The sequence below is a fragment of the Phyllostomus discolor genome, chromosome 12, assembly GCF_004126475.2.
Source record: "Phyllostomus discolor isolate MPI-MPIP mPhyDis1 chromosome 12, mPhyDis1.pri.v3, whole genome shotgun sequence".
Classification (NCBI taxonomy): domain Eukaryota; kingdom Metazoa; phylum Chordata; class Mammalia; order Chiroptera; family Phyllostomidae; genus Phyllostomus; species Phyllostomus discolor.
Window position 1 is genome coordinate 28,321,397 of NC_040914.2, and position 12,219 is coordinate 28,333,615.

Genomic DNA, 12,219 nt, shown 5'->3' on the forward strand with positions numbered 1-12,219 from the left:
GGAACAGTGCAATCAAGATGGTATTTGAGCCGCCCAGGACACAGATAAAGACCACAGCCCCTCCAAGAGCTGAAAGAATGCTGCAGGTTTTATCTGATTAACTCTTCTCTGAATTCCAGATCTCTTACCTACGCTTTTCTTCTCCTTACAAAAAAAGGTCAGTTTAAAATGAAATCAAAGACAGTCTGTTAGGGCACAAACCTGTCATCTTTCTTTATTTTCATTTTTTAAAAGATTTTTATTTCTTTTCAGAGACAGCAGAAGGGAGGGCAAAAGAGAGGGAAAGAAATATCAGTTGGTCACCTCCTGCTGGCCCACGAGTGGGGACCCGGCTGACAACCCAAGCATGTGCCCTGACAGGGAACCAAACCCGTGACCTTCCAGCTGGCAGGCCAGCACTTGAGCCACTGATCCACACCAGCCAGGGCCAAACCGGCTATCTTCTCAGATCTCAGACCTGAATAAAGTACGCATAAAGCTTCAATTCCGCCCCCCCACCCCCAGAAAAAGATTCAATCCCTGTCTCTGCTTATTGGGTCTGGTAGGTGACAGGCAGCAAGAACATCGGCTTTTCTGATTTCACTCTCAATATAAGCTGTGAGACTTTTTTGTTGTTGTTGTTAATACCCATTATAAAGAACCCATTATGGCAAATACATCCAGTCCAAGAACACTTCCCTGACAATTCCTCATAGAATCATATATAGATCCAGTCTAGATGAGTATTGTATAGCTATAGCAATGGAAGAGATAGTCTGAAATTAAAACTTATTAACTGAAAGCAGTTCTTTGTGGGTAGTCATGTCCAAGGCAGGTGTTTCTCCCTGACAAAGGTCCGTCTTTACCTACACTGAGCCTGTCCTCTTTTTGCATCTATGATAACATACCTTTAGAATGTCGGGGTAATGTTGCTTTTCCTGCCCTTGGGCACAACCACCACACCAGAGCTGAGATCACAAATCCCCTCGTTGTTGTTGCCCTGTGAATTGTTGACTATTACTATCCTGTACCCACCTGTCATTGTGTAAGATGCGCCTATCATTTTACCTTTTGTGCAGTCCCTGAGGTTTCCCCACTTTGCTTTCTCCTGCCTCCCTATTCTGTCACCAATGGGTTTCATGTAACGCCCTTCGAAGAACAAAAAAGGCCCTCTATACCAGCACTAGCTCTCTCTCTCCTTGAGCCCGCCAGGCATAATGAACTATTGTTTCTCTGAGCCTCTATTCTCAGGACTGGGTAGATTATTAAAAGCATTCCCCCACTCCACCACCCGACACAGGTATTGTAAAACTTACACAAACAGGCCAGACCAGACCCGAGCACCTGGACCCTGAACCCAAAGAGAACAGTGAAACAAACCGAAGCTACACTGACGCCTGAAACCTCCTGATTCACAGCTAACTGCCCCAACTGCCCAGCCACAGCTCCCCTTCCCCTTCATCCCGTAGTAAAATTCACAGCCCCGACCTTTCGCCACCGCCTCTTACACTCTGAGACCCCTTCCCACTCTTGCAAAGTGAAAACACTTTGCCCTCTGCATTTTCTTCTCTTTGTGAATTCTTTCAAATCCCTCATTAGTGGGGGGGGGGGGCACCCTGACATTTGGTGACCCTAACACCCTTATGTCTCCTCCTTGGTGGTAGTGTATATAATAAGGTGCTAAACTGCAGTTCTTCCGAGCATTTCTCAGTCTGATGAGATTTTGCTTCCCAGCAACTGTCATCAGCTTTGCTCAAGTAAACTCGCCAAGAATTCTACACAGATTACAATGACTCTTACATGGAGGGTGGCTTTGTTGCAGGAGACAGCATAGGAATAGCTCTGAGACCACACTGCTGTTGCTGGTCAAAGGCTAGTGTCCTGGTTGCTAGGTAACACATTGCGGCAGCTAGGAGTGAGCGGCCAGCAGGGAAATAAAGGCAGGGCCCTCGCCATTGTAGTCTAACAAAGAACTTAATACAGGAGGCTGAAAGCAAAGTCTCACGCAGTCGACCCAGTAATTCTGAGCCTGGTCTGATAAGGCTGCCAGGCATCCCAAACAACAAACAAAACTATGGTTGTGCTGGAAGCCAGGGAGCCCTTGTAAGTCTGTGTGTATAATCTCCACTAGCTAGGAAAGGGAAAACCTTGAGACTGTGTATTCATTTCAAGGCCTGGAAGGGGGAAGGGGAGGGGTCTACAGTACCCAGAGTAAAAGCCCATAAAAGAACTTTGGTTAATTGCCTGCCCCAGTCAAATAGAGTCTAGATCAAGACAAGGATTTGGGCTAACAGACCCCCACCCATACCTACCTTTGGGTACTTATGTCTTCCAGGGAAAGCTGGCACCACCTTTACCCTTCAATCAAAATGTAACTCCCTGCCCCCTCCCCACCTATCCCACCAACTACATATGTCCTCAGAACCAAGGACTCACTCTCTTGGCTCTTGGCTCCTTTGCCAAGAGGAGGCCCCTGGCCACCAGACCTCTGTGGGGGGAGAGAAGGATGAGGGGTGGTCTCTGGCCCCTCTCCCCTTTTTTGGCCACCCAGTTGCTGACCAAGAAGGCCCTAGTGAGTCATGTCACCCTCTCGTACCTCCTTCCTAAGGGTCAAGCTTCTGGGCAGGGATGACCCTCTGCCCATCTGAGCCTCCCTCAGGGCCCCGGCCCCGGTCTGTTCTCCTGGGCTGTGTTCACCCTGAGAAGGGAGATTACTGTCCTAATAATGGTTTTTGTCAACCACAGGGGACATGACAGCTGAGAAGTGAACTGTCCCATGCTGGGGGCTCTCAGGAGACACCTGTAGACACCTGGGAAGTGGTGGCTTAATCATGTTCCATCATGTGTGACAGAGGCTTGGGCAGCACATGCTGGACAAAGGACCTTGAGATGTGGATAGATGTCACTGAATGCCCAGGGGATAGGAGGAGGAAACCTGTGGGGAGGGACCTATGCATGTCCCCCGCTGACTGTTGCCATGATGTTTTTGATGTTTTAGTAGGTGGCTATTCCTTTTATGCAAGAAATATTTTATATTAAAAAACATATACATGGCCCTGGCCAGGTAATCAGTTGATTAGAGCATTGTCCCAATATACCAAGGTTGCTGGTTCGAAACCCAGTCAGGGCACATACAAGAATTTACCAATGAATGCATGAATAGATGGAGCAACAAATTGATGTCTCTCTCTCCCCTCCTCCCTTTCCTCTCTCTAAAATCAATAAATTATATAAATATGACTGGGCATAAATCTTTTTGTTTTTTATCTTGACCAAAGGATATGTTCATTGATTTTTAGAGAGAGAGGAAGGGAGACAGAGAAGCGTCGGTGTGACAGAGACATCAATTGGTTGCCTGCTGCATGTGACTAACCCCAGGATTGAACTTACAACCTTTTGATGCATAGGACAATGCTCCAAAGGGCAGGGGATGCATCTTTCCCCTGCATTTTGTATGATTGTTTAGGTGCAATTCCCTGCCGAGGAAGGGTGGGGTTGGTACTTTTAAGGCCTTTCAGAAATCTTCATAGTTCTTGGCAGGAACAGTTTATACTCCCACCAGCCAGCTGTTTCAAGTGGACCATTTCTTGGTGTTTACTGCACTTATTTGATATAAGTGACAAGTGGTATAAACCTGCATGGTAGGTGACAACTGATGTCACATGATCTCTTTCTGAGTAGCATCATTTGTGGTATTAGTGGGGTTTGATTTTTAGAAAATATTTATTGGCTCTTTCTGCAGGTGGATAAATTATCTATCCTATGCTTTGCCGGTCTACAGGAATCTTAGCATTCTTGAATGTCTTAAACAGAGTGTCATTAAGTGACTCTGTATGTGTGTGTATGTGTACCTATTTGTGGCAAATATTCTTCCTGGTTTGCTTTTTGTTTTTCAAGTTATATTATTTATTTGTTTATTTTTGAGAGAGAGGGGAAGAGAGGGAGAGAAAGATCCATGTGAGAGAGAATCATCAAATCGGTTGCCTCTTGTGCATGTCCCAATCGGGGATTGAACCTGCAGCTAAGCATATTCCTTGACCAGGAGTGGAACTGGCAACGTTTTGCTTTGTGGGATGTTGCCCAACAAACCGAGCCACACCAGTCAGGTTATCAAGTTATTTCATTTTATAAAGTCCCAAAGCAGTGCATATTTTTAAAGTACATTCTGTCGGTCTCTCCCCCTCTGGTGTCTCCCATTGTCTTTGAGCAGAGAAAGCACTTTTCTATCTGCATGCCACTCGCCACCTACACATTTCCTTTTTTCCATTTATCATTTGGGTGTTAACAGTGAACTTCAGAATCTTTTCTATCCACTTGGAATTTGTTTTGCTGTATAAATGTCAGTTCCCTTACCCACAAGCTTTGGTTTGTCATGTCCTCTCTATAACATCTTTACTGAAATGTACTCCACACACCACGACGTGTACAGTTCATTGGTTTTTGGTTGTACATCATACCCACAGTCAATTTCAGAATACAGGGTGGGGCAAAATTAGATGTATCAGTTGGGTGTACTCAAAATGCCGACTTTATTTTTGTATTACTATTTATTAATTATTGTGTTATTTTCCAAAGGAACAACTGGGACCTACTTTTGTCCCACCCTATATTTTATTACCACGAATAGAACTGCAGTCCTGCCCTCATTCCTCCCCATCTACTCCCTGCACCTTGCAACCGGTTGTTTACCTTTTGCCACTGGATTTGCCTATTCTGGACTTTTCTTTTCTTTTTTCTTCCCTTTCCTTCTCTTTTTTTTTTTAACCCTCACCGGAGGATATGTTTACACATTTTAGAGAGAGAAGGGAGATAGAGAAACATTGATGTGAGAGAAACATTGATGCGTGGGGGTCACCGGCTAGCAGTGATCACGGAACACTGAGGATGGCTCGCTGAAAACACGCGAGAAAAAACATGCACAGAAACAGAAACAGACCAGTTTCTGTGAAGAAGTAGGGATGGAATGGCCACCCCCTCTAGTGGGGAGCACGCCTATTTACCGTCCATACCTGCTTTTATTGGGCTCGTTTTGCATAATAATTCAGGTAAAGTACAGTACTCATTATGAGGAAGTAAGGAACTATAGAAAACAAGGAACTCTGCCGGTCTATTTTGAGTCGGGTCAAAGAGCTGTGAGACTTTGAGGAACAAACTAACTTCCTCCTTGGACCCCTCTCATTCAACTGAGAGCATTCTAAACAAAGAAGGTTTCACAGTAATTTACATATTCTTTCTTAGGCCTGATCACCTGGGGAATCTGCCCTTTTCAGCACAGAGCTGCACCACCCTGTCATTGTTTCAGGCTTAGGTGGAGCACTGGAACTAAGGCAACCAAGAGATAAGGAGATTTTCTCCCAGAGGATGAGAACTCAGGCTATGTCAAAGCCGAGGAGCGAGGGTCCATCACCCCCTTTTGCTGTAGCCCCCAAAGTCCTTCTTTTGGGGGGCCTCCCACGTGATCATGCTTGTCTTAGGTCATTCCCCCCTTGGGGAATCTTACCCATCTTCGGCTAACCGACCAAGCTTTGGGGTTCAGTTATGAATGAAGCAGCGCTCCTGCCAGGGAGATAAGCTTTTGTCTCCTTGCTGGCTTAGGGTTCAAAGGGCGTTCCCTTAGTCTTAGCCTAGGCGGGGGTTTTAGCTTCTGATACCAGTCAGGGCGGTTCCCAACAAAACATCAGTTGGTTGCCTCCCATATGCACCCCCAACCGGAGACAGAACCCACAACCTTGGTGGTACAGACAGTGCTTGAACTAACTAAGCCACTTGACCAGAGCTGGTCATTTCTTATAAATGGAATCACACAACACGTGCTTTTTGTGTCTGGCTGCTCTCATTGAGCTTCACATTTTTGGTGTTCATCTATGTCGTAGCAGGAGCCGGTGTCCTTGCTCGGCGCATGTAGCCCACCTGGTAAACATTTTATTGAGTCAGTGCATTAGGCAAGGAAGACTTAGGTAAGACTTTCAGCAGAAGTTATATTTTAAAAATTAATACGAAATAACTACAAAAATAAAGGAGGACAGGAGGAAACTTTGGGAGGTGGTGGATGAGTTTGTGGCCTTGTTAGTGTTGATGATTTCAAAGGCGTGTACTTACTTAGGCCTGGCTAGTGTGCCTCAGTGGATTGAGCACCAGCCCACGAACCAAAGATGTGTACTTACTTGCAAACTAATCACGCCATATTGCCTTAAATACATACAGCTTTATGTATGCCAGACATACCTCAATAAAGTGCTTAAAGAAAAATTATTAACTGGGCTTTCTCAAAGGATGAATGAAGCAAAGGCTCAAATAATAAACAAAATAGTATTCATAATAAGAGCTATATATAAGATGTACATGAAATGTCCAAATAATCTAATGATAGCAGAAATAGTTGCTATTTCCAAGATCTTCCTGCAGCCATACCACATGGTGGAGTCACATATATATGGCCTCATTTAACCTTGTAACAGCTACAGAGGGGGCCATTACTAGGAGGTCTGTTGTACAAACTGGCTCAGAAAGGTTAAGACAGTTGTCCAAGGAAACATAGCCAACAGTATGGGGCAGTACCAGGATTTTCTCCCAGATTCCTGAGCCCAGACTGTTAACCACTGACCAGCCCATACTGTTCCCTCATCACGTGGTGGCAGCTGCAAGACAGAGGAGACCAAGGTGAGCCCAGAGTTCCTAGTGGACACTCAGAGCACAGAAGGACTGGCCCACAGGTGAGGCCTCCTTTTGGGAGGGTAAGCCGTGGTTCATGGTGCATGACAGATACAGCACTCTGCTCAAGTGCAGGGCTGATCTAACAAAGCACCACAGATGCAGAGGGTTGAACAAGAATCTGGTTCCCACAGTTCTAGGGTCCAGAAGTCTGAGACCAAAGTACCCATAGGGTGGTGCCCTCTCTGAAGGCACCAAGGATGGGTCTGTTCTCTGAGTGTCTCACAGCTTCTGCTGGTCCTGTGGCTTGTGGCACCATACCTCCCGTCCTCAAGTGGAGTGTCCCTGTGTGTGTGTCTCTGTGGCCAAATTTGTCTTTTTTTTTTTTTTTTTAAGATTTTATCCACCTACTTTTAGGGAGGGAAGCGGGGAGAGAGAGAGAGAGAGAGAGAGAGAAATTAATGCGCGGTTGCTGGGGGTTATGGCCTGCAACCCAGGAATGTACCCTGGCTGGGAATCGAACCTGGGACACTTTGGTTCCCAGCCGCGCTCAATCCACTGAGCTACGCCAGCCAGGGCTAAATTTGTCCTTTTTATAAGGACTGATGTCCTATGGCCTTAGAGGCCATCCTTCCCCAGGGTGACCTCATATTAATTCAATACACCTGCAAAGACCCTGTTTCCAAATCAGGTACCATCCTGAGGAGCTGGGGGTTAGCACTTCAACACAGGGACTCAGTGTGAAACCAAACTGGAAACCTGGCTTAGACTAACCTGGCACAGAGGAACCACCTCATGAGTGATCGGTGTCATTGCTGCTGTGAATGTCCCTGTATTTCTCATGTCATATCTGAGGGAGCATTACCTAACCAAAGGCCATGAGAATTTACTCCTATTTTTACCATGACTTTTAGAATTTTAGCTCTTTATTTAGGTCTTCAGGTTATTTTGAGTTAATTGTTGTGAATGATGTAAAAGAGGCTAACATCACTGTTTTTAAATTAAATTTGCTTTGGTGACATTGGCTAATAGGCCTATGGGTTTCCAGCACACATTTTACAATAAATGATCTGTATGTTACAGTGTGTGCCTGCCATCCAGAGTCACGTCACCTTCGATCACCACATACCATTGCTGTTTTGAACGTGCACACCCAGATGCTGGAGCACCATTTGCTGATGAGCAGATGTTTGTAATTTGATGAAGTCCAGTTTATCAATTACTTTCTTTGGGGATTGCGGTTCCAACCATGTTCACAACCGAGACTCTTCTCTCCAGTTTCTGCAGCCACAGGCCAGTTCTGTCCCCGGTGTATCTCAGATGCATGGGCCCCAAACACACCCACTGTTGCCCTCCTTCCTTCTGCTGTCTGGAAAGTTACCCTGAGCCTCCATGTTCTAGGCTGCCACCTGCTCTGACACCCAGCATCACCCCCACACCTCAGGGTCACGAAACGAGGATCACTCTACCTTACGTACTTCTTCAAATCTTTTACCCTGGGATGAGACAGTGACATGAGGCCAGATAGTTACTCAGGGATACAACTGCGTGATAGAAGGTGCTGTGTGACCTTGAGGGTGTGGCTCCATTCTCAAAGCTTTGGTTTCCCTGTCTATAAAATTGGTGTAATCAGGGGTTTTTTTTGTCTTTTTTTTTTTTAGAATAAAGTTTTTATTTACTCTCCAAGAAAGGAGAGGGGCATGGTGTGGAGAGATAATTGGCGTAATCTTAACAGTACTTACTCATATGTGGTAAGGGCTGCTTTATACCAGGCTAGCGCATAATCAAACCTCAGTAAAGGTTTATCAGGTGCCTACCATGTGCTGGACACTGTGAGGGAGCTGGGCACTGATGGGGCCCTTGCCTTCATGGAGCTCACCTCCCACTGTGGGAGCTGGCAGTGCACAGAACGGGGAAGAGCACTCTAAGGACGTCTCATGATAACTTAGACGGGAGAACAGCTGGTGGGATCTTCCTTCCACCATAGGGTGGACAGAGAAGGCCTCCCTGTGGGGGACAAAGGCTCAATGAAGCTCAAGGATGGACTCCCATGGGAAGGCAGAGGGGACGGAAGGTACAAAGGCCCTGAGGCAGGAAGCACTGGGCATGGACAAGGAAATCAAAGGGAAACCACAGGACTAGTAGGGCTGGATGGCACAGAAGAGTCAGGAAGGTGGGAAGGTATTACCCCTGATCCCCAGGGTACTAGGAAGGTGCTGGAGGGTTTGGTCTGACTCCTGAGCTCCTCTTCCCACAGAGTGGACAGTGGGCTGTACAGAGTGGGGGAGGCTGCTGCATCAGTGGTAGTGGTGGTATATTGAGAACTGCCCTGCCTAGCTTCAGGAGCTGTAACCACCGCCCCGCCCCCCCCCCCCCCCCCCCCCAATGGCTAAGACTGAGTGAGCAACTTTGGGACCATAATCCTCTAAGGAGGCAAAGCTTATCTACCTGGTAGGGGCGCCGCTTCTGCTCCTTTTTCTCCACCCGGCCTGACCCCCAATGCTTGATCAGTTAGCCAATGATAGGTAAGATTTCCTAAGGGGGGAATGACCCAGTGCAGGCATGATCATGTGGAGGCCCTCAGGGAAGGACTTGGGGGGATACAGCAAAAGGGGGTGATGGGTCCTCGCCCCTCAGCTTTGACAAAGCCTGAGTCCTCCTTCTGCCTGGGAGTAGTCTCCTAATCTCTTGGCTGCGTTACTTCCCCTGCCTGACTTAAGCCTGAAACAATGACAGAGGGCAGTATAGCCCTGTGCTGGAAGGGGTGGGCTCCCCGGGTAATTGGGCCTGATAAAGAATATATAAAGTCCTGTGAAAACTGCTTTGCTAAGAATGTTCTTAATTAAATGATAAGGGTCTGAGGAGGAAATGAGTTTGTTTTCCAAAGTTTTATAGCACTTTAGCTAATAGACCTGACTCAGAGTTCTTTGTATGTTATCTATTGTTTGATCCTTACTGCCTGACAATGATTAATGAGCTTTACCTGTATTCCTGTGCAAAATGAACCTAATAAAAGTGCACTGAGGAAAAGGCTCTTGGCCCTTCTCCTTTGAGAGATCGGCCACCTTTCCTCCCCAAGCAGATCATGTCTTGGTAGACTTATTCTCATCTGTGGCGGCCGGGGAGGCCCTGTGGACAGAGCCCCCATAACCTAAGACACCCATGGTCACGGGGACCCAAGGGAAAGACTTGGGGGCTATAGAAAAAGGGGGTGATAGGCCCTCACCCCTCGGCTTTGACAAAGCCTGAGTCCTCATTTTGTCTGCAAGAAGTCTGCTAATCTCTTGGCTGCCTTACTTCCCCTGCCTGACTTAATCCTGAAACAATGCCTTAAGCCTGAAACAATGCCTTAAGCCTGAAACAATGCTGGAGGTGGGTGCAGCCCTGTGCTGGAAAGGGTGGGTTCCCTAGGGTGATCAGGCCTAAGAAAGAATGCATAAAATCCTATGAAAGCTACTTTGCTAATACCCTCAATTTAAATGATAAGGGTGAAAGCAGGAAGTGAGTTTGTTCCACAAAGTTTCATGGCTCTTTAACTATCTAACTCTGACTCAGAATAAACCCTCAGAATTCTTTGAATGTTATCTATTGTTTAATCATTTCTGCCTGACAATGATTGATGAGCTTTATTCCTGTGCAAATTGAATCCAATAAAATCTTGTCAAGGCAAGAGTTGGGGCGTTCCCCTCTGGAGAGAGAAGCTACACTGCCTGTTTTCCTCCCTGTGAATTTGTCTTGTATCTCATCCACACTGCCTCAGACCCAGGAGTCAGGATCCGCATCAGTGGTGTGTCAGTCTGGTCCAGTTCAAGCTGTTCTCCTGTGCAGTAGCTTTTGCTAACAGTCTGGGTGGTGGGAAGGAAGGGGTAATTCCAGGATGACTACTTAATATTTTTTTTTGTAACAAATTGTAATAGTTGTGTTTTATTAAGCACCTACTCTATGGCAGCTTATGGGAGTGACTACAAGTGCTTACTGACATCTTGTCTTTCTCTTCTCCTGGAACATCCATTTGTAGTTAGGCAGGAGCCAGTATGTAAATTTCCATGCTTCCTTTGCCAGTCAGCAGCAAACATGGGGACCCAGAAGTGAAACAGTGGAGCTACAAGGTAGAAGCAGCAGGATCCCTGAGTTGCCTGATGGCAGAAAGTCCCCATAAATACTTGGATTTATTTGGGCCTTTTTTCCATAAAGGGAGAAGGTCCAGGTGTGTTATGGGCTCCACACTTTGAATCAGAAAATGTGAGTCTCTGGTACTTAGTTTCATTCATTCATTCATTCAGCAAACATTTATTGAATACCTATTTTTCTGACTGACTGGCTATCAATTAAGTTTTAACAGTCTTCTTCTTGGGTTTGATTAATTTGATAGAACAACTCACAGAACTCAGGGCTAACTAATTTACTAGTAAAAGGAACAGCCAGATGGAAGATATGTATAGGGAGCCCTCTCCAAGGGAGTCCCCTCAGCGGATCTCCACACATTAGCAAACTCAGAAGCTCTCCAAACCCTGTCCTCCAGGGTTTTTATGGACGCTTCATTACATAGTCATAATCGATTAAATCACTGGACATTGGCAGCTGAATTAAATCTCCAGCTGCCATTCCCTGAAGGTCTGGGCTATTTTTTTTTTATTTCAAAAGATTTTATTTCCTTAATGGTCATAAAATATAAATAACATAAAATGGACCATTTAACTATTTTTAGGTGTACAGTTGAGTGGCATAAAGTACATTCACATTGTTTTTCAGCCTTCACCACTGTCCATCTCTAGAACTTTTTCAATTGCCCCCAACTGACAATCTGTCCCCTTTAAACAGCAGTTTCCCATCCCCCTCCCCAAATCCTGTCACCCATGTCCTACTCTCTCTATCAATTTGATGGTTCTAGTTGCCTCGTAAGAATGGATTCGTACAGTATCGGTCATTGTGTATCTTGCCTTGCTTTGTCTGTTTGATGAGCTTTTCTCTCTTTATTACTCACATCCAGTGTGTTAGGTTTGCTATTCCCAAGCAGGGTGCCCAGTACGCCTTGGATTATTCCTCAGCAGAACTCAGAGAGGAGGTCTGGGAGGGGCATCCATTTAGGAGGGGTCAGCATAGAGAAGAGACTGAAATCCAGGCTCCTGTGACTCAGGGGAGGGGTCTCAAACTCAGGGGTTGTGAGGCCTGTGGGAACTTAAGTGGGGTAAGGGGGACAGCTACTTACTACTCTCACTTTTTTTGTTACATCCAAGGAAGGAGGGCTCTGTGTGGCTGGATCTTCATATCTTCATGAGATTTTTTGTAAGATCTCACAGTATTCAAATATTTGGATAAACCGTGAGGTCCGTGTGCAGAGTCCGGAACTCCAAACAGCCCCCCAGACTAGAAACAGAAATTGAGGATCCCATGGGACACACACAGGAGGGGTTTGGAGTGGCCGTGGTCAGCAGGGAGGTACGAGCATTCAAAGAGGAGGGTGAGGAGCCAGCAGCCATAGCCAGGCTGCTCCTGGGCAGCATAGGAAGCAGGGAGCTTGGCTGGTCAGTGGGGAGACAGAGGACAACCATGAGAGTCAGCTCTTACTTTATTGTGTAATAAAAGGCG

At 46.2% G+C, this 12,219-nt stretch overlaps 1 long non-coding RNA gene across 1 annotated transcript; it reads right to left on the reverse strand.

Moving 5' to 3' along the window:
- Nucleotides 1-9,124: 9,124 nt before the first annotated feature.
- LOC118497814 lies at nucleotides 9,125-10,346 on the reverse strand. The gene is made up of 2 exons (XR_004900340.1): nucleotides 10,176-10,346; nucleotides 9,125-9,542 (listed from the first exon to the last, which is right to left on the reverse strand). It is a non-coding gene; the product is annotated as an uncharacterized LOC118497814 (long non-coding RNA).
- Nucleotides 10,347-12,219: the final 1,873 nt, after the last annotated feature.